The sequence below is a fragment of the Trematomus bernacchii genome, unplaced genomic scaffold (genome assembly GCF_902827165.1).
Source record: "Trematomus bernacchii unplaced genomic scaffold, fTreBer1.1, whole genome shotgun sequence".
NCBI lineage: Eukaryota > Metazoa > Chordata > Actinopteri > Perciformes > Nototheniidae > Trematomus > Trematomus bernacchii.
In genome coordinates, this window is record NW_022987598.1 from 187076 (window position 1) to 193979 (window position 6904).

A 6904-nucleotide genomic window follows, 5' to 3' on the forward strand; every position below is an offset into this window, starting at 1 on the left:
ATGAGTCTTTGGTTCTCTCTGGCAGGAAGTATCAGGATGGTTATTTTTGTTCTTTTCTGATACGGAGAACTTTTAGTTACTTTGAAGCGAGGAAGTTTGTCTTCATGTTTGTATGTCGCCATGATCAAAGAATAAATCTGATGTGATTCAACGCTACAACGATCTCCGCAAAGTTAGTTTGGAAGCAAAGAGAGGCGCGTCATCACCCACAACCCCGATAGAGGAAAGTGGATATTAAATGTAGAAACTGATTCAAACTCCACGACAGAAGGTATCATTCTCACACCGTTCCCCATTGGGAGCGACTTGGGGTTAAGCATCTTGCCCAAGGATACATCGATTTCAATTGAAAGACGCCCTCACTACCTTTCATTAACAGTCGTAAACAGTGTGTGTTCTCTGCATCCTCACCTGGAAAGTGGAGCAGCAGCATCAGGAATGAAGACATTACGATCCTTCTGAATGCAGACATCGTGCTTCTCTCTCGTTCTCTGGCTCTCGACTGTCAGAGTCTCTAACCGGCTGTTTCTTTATTTCCCTTCTGAGAACTGAAGCAGTGTTTCTGTGAGGATGTGGTTAACCACAGTTTAACCTGGCTGTTAACCCGGTTAAACTGTGGTTTTACCCTCTGATGCTGAGCAGATAAGGTACGTGCTTAAAGCAAAACCCTGCAGAGAATGTACATATAGCATTATATATTAGGTAGTTGTTGGTGTATTATTACTATTATGAATTATTCGTTTTCATAAATACTTGCAGTATTGTTTTTTTTATATCATTTTAATCAGAAAACAGACTTGCTAATGGTGTTTGAATGCACACACAGTGGTCTGAGACCTGGTGGTTTTTCTATGTGAATTGCACCTCTGAGAACCAAGATGGAGGTTTTGTTGTGGCTGTGGCAGCAGCAGCAGCAGAGCTCTGCAGGTCTAAACCAATGATGTTGACCAGATACAAAACAGAGACATGAGTAATGGAAACAGTAACTATTGTATAAATGAACTCTAATGAAGTACTTTTTAACACATTTACCCGCATGTTGTTCTGACATTCTTAATAAAACTAGCAAGTTATTGACATGCTCTGCACACTGAAATTATGAATCTTTGGTCCCTTTAAGATGTCTCAGGATAATTTGTATTTACAAAAAGAGCTCATGTGCATCCAACATGAATATTACTTATGAACCAGGTGACAACTCAACCACACCTCTGATTACCTGCTGAGCTACTACATGTTATGCCCATGCTGTAAATATTAAGAATACAGTAAATCTCCAACATGTCTGCCCCCTTTTTCACAACCCACCTCTAGAGGGACTCACATGTTTTCATAAAGCTGCTGCTGTATTCTCTGTTTGATGTTATTAAGCAAAGAAAAAGCATAATATCATTAATATAAATCTTATTATAACTCTGCTCGCTTTGCCCTTACCAGGGTTTTGTCTAAACTGGGTAACATGAGCTCTGCGTCCTCTTACTTACGTCAGCGCCCTCATACCAAAATGCAGATTTTACCCCGTTACATTTTAAACTGATGCCAGAAAACAATATTTCTGTTCGACAAAAATGTTATAATTACTCCCAAAATATGAATATTGTGTAGAGCGTCAGATGGCAGATACAGCTTTGTTTTTAGGAAGCGTTGTTGTTTACGTCCGCAACGCCATCTTGTATACGGGCGTCATGTTCTCATGAGAATTGATTAATCTTTTATAGATCAGCGCCACAGTATTGCCCTCTTACCGTATCTTTCTAGAAAAGCCCCTGCTTACAATTCTAAATCTATGATCCAAAAAAGCATGCCATTTAGTTTTTTATACAACATTTAATTGTGTTATTTTCTCTGTTTGTTGACGGTGGCGTAGAGGAGGCTGGGATCAGCGGAGGCAGCAGAGGAAGAGGAGGGAGCTCTCACAGTGCTGTAGGTCACTGCATCATCTTCATCATCATCATGAAGGTGAGCCTGGAGAGAAAGAGTAAATCTCATGAAATGCAAACAAAAGAGTTCTGAAAGTCCTGATTTTGCTGCCATGAGTCATTCCCTCTGCTTCAGCTTTGGAAGTGCATTAAACCTGCATTCCCTCTCATGGCCAGCAGGGGGAAACACATCTGGTTCCAAAAAGTAGTCCGATTGTATAGAAGTCTTTGTGGAAATGACCCTACTGCCCACTTGATTCATTACCATAGTAAACATTTTCCTGATGAGTTTATGGTGACTATCTCTAGTTTCAATTCTTCTTTAATAAATAATGTATATTATGGTCCCATTTAGAGAACAATAGATGATAAAGGAGGGTATTCTTAGATTCTAAATCATATCAATAGTTTCTTCCTTTATTAACATCACCAGTGAAATCAATGAGACAGCTTACCCTGGCTTTCCTGCTGCTCTTCCTGGTGTAGCTGATGGAGGCGTATGGAAACACCATCTTCAGGATCAGCCTGCACAAATAAAATATATTATTATTAGTTATTTAATTATGAATCTTTTGACCTCTTACTTTCTGTTTAACAAATTCAGAAAAGTGGTTTAATTATCCTGTTTAAGGTGGAACGATTTATGAAATAACAATTGTGCAATAATCCAATTATTCCATTTTAAAACTCACCATGTCATCATCGGTCTCTGTTCTGGTCCCTTACAAGAAAAAAAAAGAGAAAATGGACTTAATCTTCCACAGTTAAGATCCAGTTTATCAAAAGCTTTTTGTTTGTAAAGTATAATGTGTGAATGTCCTCACCTTGAGTCCTCTTCCGTCTGATGACAGCCACAGTGATTATTGTGAGTGCTGCAACACCCACTATCACAACGATGATCCACCACCACCAACCTGGAAGAGAGAAGTTAGAAGAGTTACATATACTTAGAGGTTTTTATATCCTTGTCTTTAAACTCTGAATCAACAACATGTCTTCTGGCTGCACGTCTTTTCTAAATGTTGATGTATCTTTTCTTTCAGTTACTACCTTGATTTGTGTCCTCTTCAGATGAAGTTTTGGTTGTGCTGATTTTCACTGCTGTCCATGTTGTTGACACTGTAGTCACATTCCCTTTATCCTCACCTTAATGAATAAAATAACAACATGCTGTACAGTTGTAAAAATGAAGCATAAAGATGTGACGCATCAGGGTGAATGATTTTTAAAGAGCTCATCATATTCTCACCTGAGGACTGAAGAGAAACAGCTGTGGTTCTGTCCTGAAACCATCAAACAGTAAAGTAAATCACTTAATCCATACCTGAGTTTTTGTTGGTTTCAGTTGTTATTGCTGTGGTTGTTGTTGTTGTTGTTGGTGGTGGTGGTGGTGGTAGATTAGTAGTTGTTGGTTTTGTGTCCTCACCTAAATAGATGAAAACAGCTTAATAAACAATTTATTCTGAAACTTCCATAAAATAACAAAAAGTCATTTTATATCAGTTTAAAGTAACATAAACATCTAATCATGTTCTCACCTGAGGACTGAGGGCTGAAAGGAAACTGATGTTCTTCTCCTGTGTACTCATCTCTTACTACACAAGTAAACAACTCAGACCTTGTTGTGTTACTAAAATGAGAAGTCAGAAATGTCACAGAGGCAGAGCAGAGAGACTGTGATGTATTTATCTCTCTGTGATCTGTATCCACACCTCGACCCTGAAGCAGCCACTTCACTGTGGATCTACACCCTCCATATGGCACCACAGAGCAGTCTAACGTCACCTCATCATTGTCCTGATGTTCAGTCACTGAAGATGGAGATATTGTGAGAGAAAGACAACAAGATGAACATTAACTTCATCACTGTAATCATTATTATTATAATAATGTTTCAGTATATTGTTTAAACAAGAAAGTTTGAAAACATGATGATGTAAATACTCACTGGTAACAACAGACAGATCAACACGAGAGTCTTGACCTTGTTGTTCTCCTGATCTGAACTGTCTGCAGGTGTAATAACCAGCGTCCTCCTCTGTGACCTTCTTTATAACCAGAGAACAGTTTATTTCAACACGTCTGATTTAGCTTTGGTATCGTTGTGAATCTGTCCGCCTTCAAACAGCGTCACTATGCTATTTGAATCACTGAAGAACCAGGTAGTACCGTTACACTCATCCTGATCATCTATCACATTTTCAAAAGGCAAAGTGACTTCATCTCCAACTCTCACAGTGAGGGTGTAATCTTTCACATCTGCAGCTGTTTAAAAAAACAAAGACGGAAACAAATATGAAAACAACTGTAGTGTTTATAATCAGCATGAGCATCTGTTGAGGAATCAAATATAACTTTCATTTCATTTCATTTCAAACCTTTATTTATCCAGGTGTATGCCATTGAGATCATTGATCTCTTTTTCAAGGGAGACCTGCTCAAGTAGAACTTTAGTGTTCATAATGAGTGTGATGATCACTTTAGATACAGAATATTGCACATTTCACTATTTTGGTTTGAGTGTCCAATAGGTCACTAAACTCACCACGTTACAAACACAACTCATCATTCTCAGTTAAAGGAACAGTACGTAGTAAAGTACCATTAGTGATATTAAAGCTGTTTTATTTAAAGTGTGTTCTCTGCATCCTCACCTGTAAAGTGGAGCAGCAGCATCAGGAATGAAGACATTATGATCCTTCTGAATTCAGACATCGTGCTTCTCTCTCGGTCTCTGGCTCCCGACTGTCAGAGTCTCTAAACTGCTGATCTTTAATAATAACTATCTACTTCCTGTGGTTTAGAAGTCATTTCCTAATTCTGACTTCATCTCTCCTCTGATAGTTGTTGACTCCATGTGTGACACGAGCATTTCATCTCTCATTCTTTAGTGTTATAAATAAAGTAAAACACTTTTTATCATCAGATTTGTAAGTGTGATGCATTTCGCTGACTGGAGACGCTGTAGTACATATGCCAGGCCTGTAGATGGTGCTGTTCTCACAGAATCTGCCCTTGCAAAAACAGAGCTAAAAAATGTCAAATTGAGCAAAATGAGGCATGGCTAAAATGCATGATCTGTTTGGTATTTTGAAAAAAAAAAAGTATAAATATGCCTTATATAGGTATGGCCCTACACTATATTATTCAAATATAGCATGATAGGTCCACGTTAAAGAGTCCTCTCCTGCTGATGTTCAGGTGTATATCAGTATGTAGTGTCTCTACTTTAAAGAGTCCTCTCCTGATGATGTTCAGGTGTATATCAGTATGTAGTGTCTCTACTTTAAAGAGTCCTCTCCTGCTGATGTTCAGGTGTATATCAGTATGTAGTGTCTCTACTTTAAAGAGTTCTCTCCTGCTGATGTTCAGGTGTATATCAGAATGTAGTGTCTCTACTTTAAAGAGTCCTCTCCTGCTGATGTTCAGGTGTATATCAGTATGTAGTGTCTCTACTTTAAAAAGTCCTCTCCTGCTGATGTTCAGGTGTATATCAGTATGTAGTGTCTCTACTTTAAAGAGTCCTCTCCTGCTGATGTTCAGGTGTATATCAGTATGTAGTGTCTCTACTTTAAAGAGTCCTCTGCTGCTGATGTCCAGGTGTATATCAGTATGTAGTGACTCTACTTTAAAGAGTCCTCTCCTGCTGATGCTCAGGTGTATATCAGTATGTAGTGTCTCTACTTTAAAGAGTCCTCTCCTGCTGATGTTCAGGTGTATATCAGTATGTAGTGTCTCTATTTTAAAGAGTCCTCTCCTGCTGATGTTCAGGTGTATATCAGTATGTAGTGTCTCTACTTTAAAGAGTCCTCTCCTGCTGATGTTCAGGTGTATATCAGTATGTAGTGTCTCTACTTTAAAGAGTCCTCTCCTGCTGATGTTCAGGTGTATATCAGTATTTAGTGTCTCTACTTTAAAGAGTCCTCTGCTGCTGATGTTCAGGTGTATATCAGTATGTAGTGTCTCTACTTTAAAGAGTCCTCTCCTGCTGATGTTCAGGTGTATATCAGTATGTAGTGTCTCTACTTTAAAGAGTCCTCTCCTGCTGATGTTCAGGTGTATATCAGTATTTAGTGTCTCTACTTTAAAGAGTTCTCTCCTGCTGATGTTCAGGTGTATATCAGTATTTAGTCTCTCTACTTTAAAGAGTCCTCTGCTGCTGGTGTTCAGGTGTATATCAGTATGTAGTGTCTCTACTTTAAAGAGTTCTCTCCTGCTGATGTTCAGGTGTATATCAGTATGTAGTGTCTCTACTTTAAAGAGTCCTCTCCTGCTGATGTTCAGGTGTATATCAGTATGTAGTGTCTCTACTTTAAAGAGTCCTCTCCTGCTGATGTTCAGGTGTATATCAGTATGTAGTGTGTGTCTCTATCTTAAAGAGTCCTCTCCTGCTGATGTACAGGTGTATATCAGTATGTAGTGTCTCTACTTTAAAGAGTCCTCTCCTGCTGATGTTCAGGTGTATATCAGTATGTAGTGTCTCTACTTTAAAGAGTCCTCTCCTGCTGATGTTCAGGTGTATATCAGTATGTAGTGTCTCTACTTTAAAGAGTCCTCTGCTGTTGCTTCTGTATTTCTCTTCTGAGAACTGAAGGAGAAGTGTTTCTGTGAGAATGTGGTTATCAACAGCAGCAGAGCTCTGGAGGTTTTACCCTCTGATGCTGACCAGATAAGATTAGAGCAAAAAGCAGAACAATGCAGAGTGATGTACATGTAGTCATATAGAATATATATTAAATAGATATAGAATCGGGATGAAACCCTCTTTAATGGTCACACATGCAGAGCACAGCACACACAGTTAGTATATATAACAGCAGGAGGTGGTTATCAATATGCTTTCATGTTCAAATTATGAATATGCAGTGATAACAAAAGGCAGTGTTGTTGATCAGTGGAGTCACTAGTGAAACTGTGTACTTTAAGAACACACCTGATGTTTAGAGAAAGTCATATTAGGAAAAACCATACAAATAAATACATCT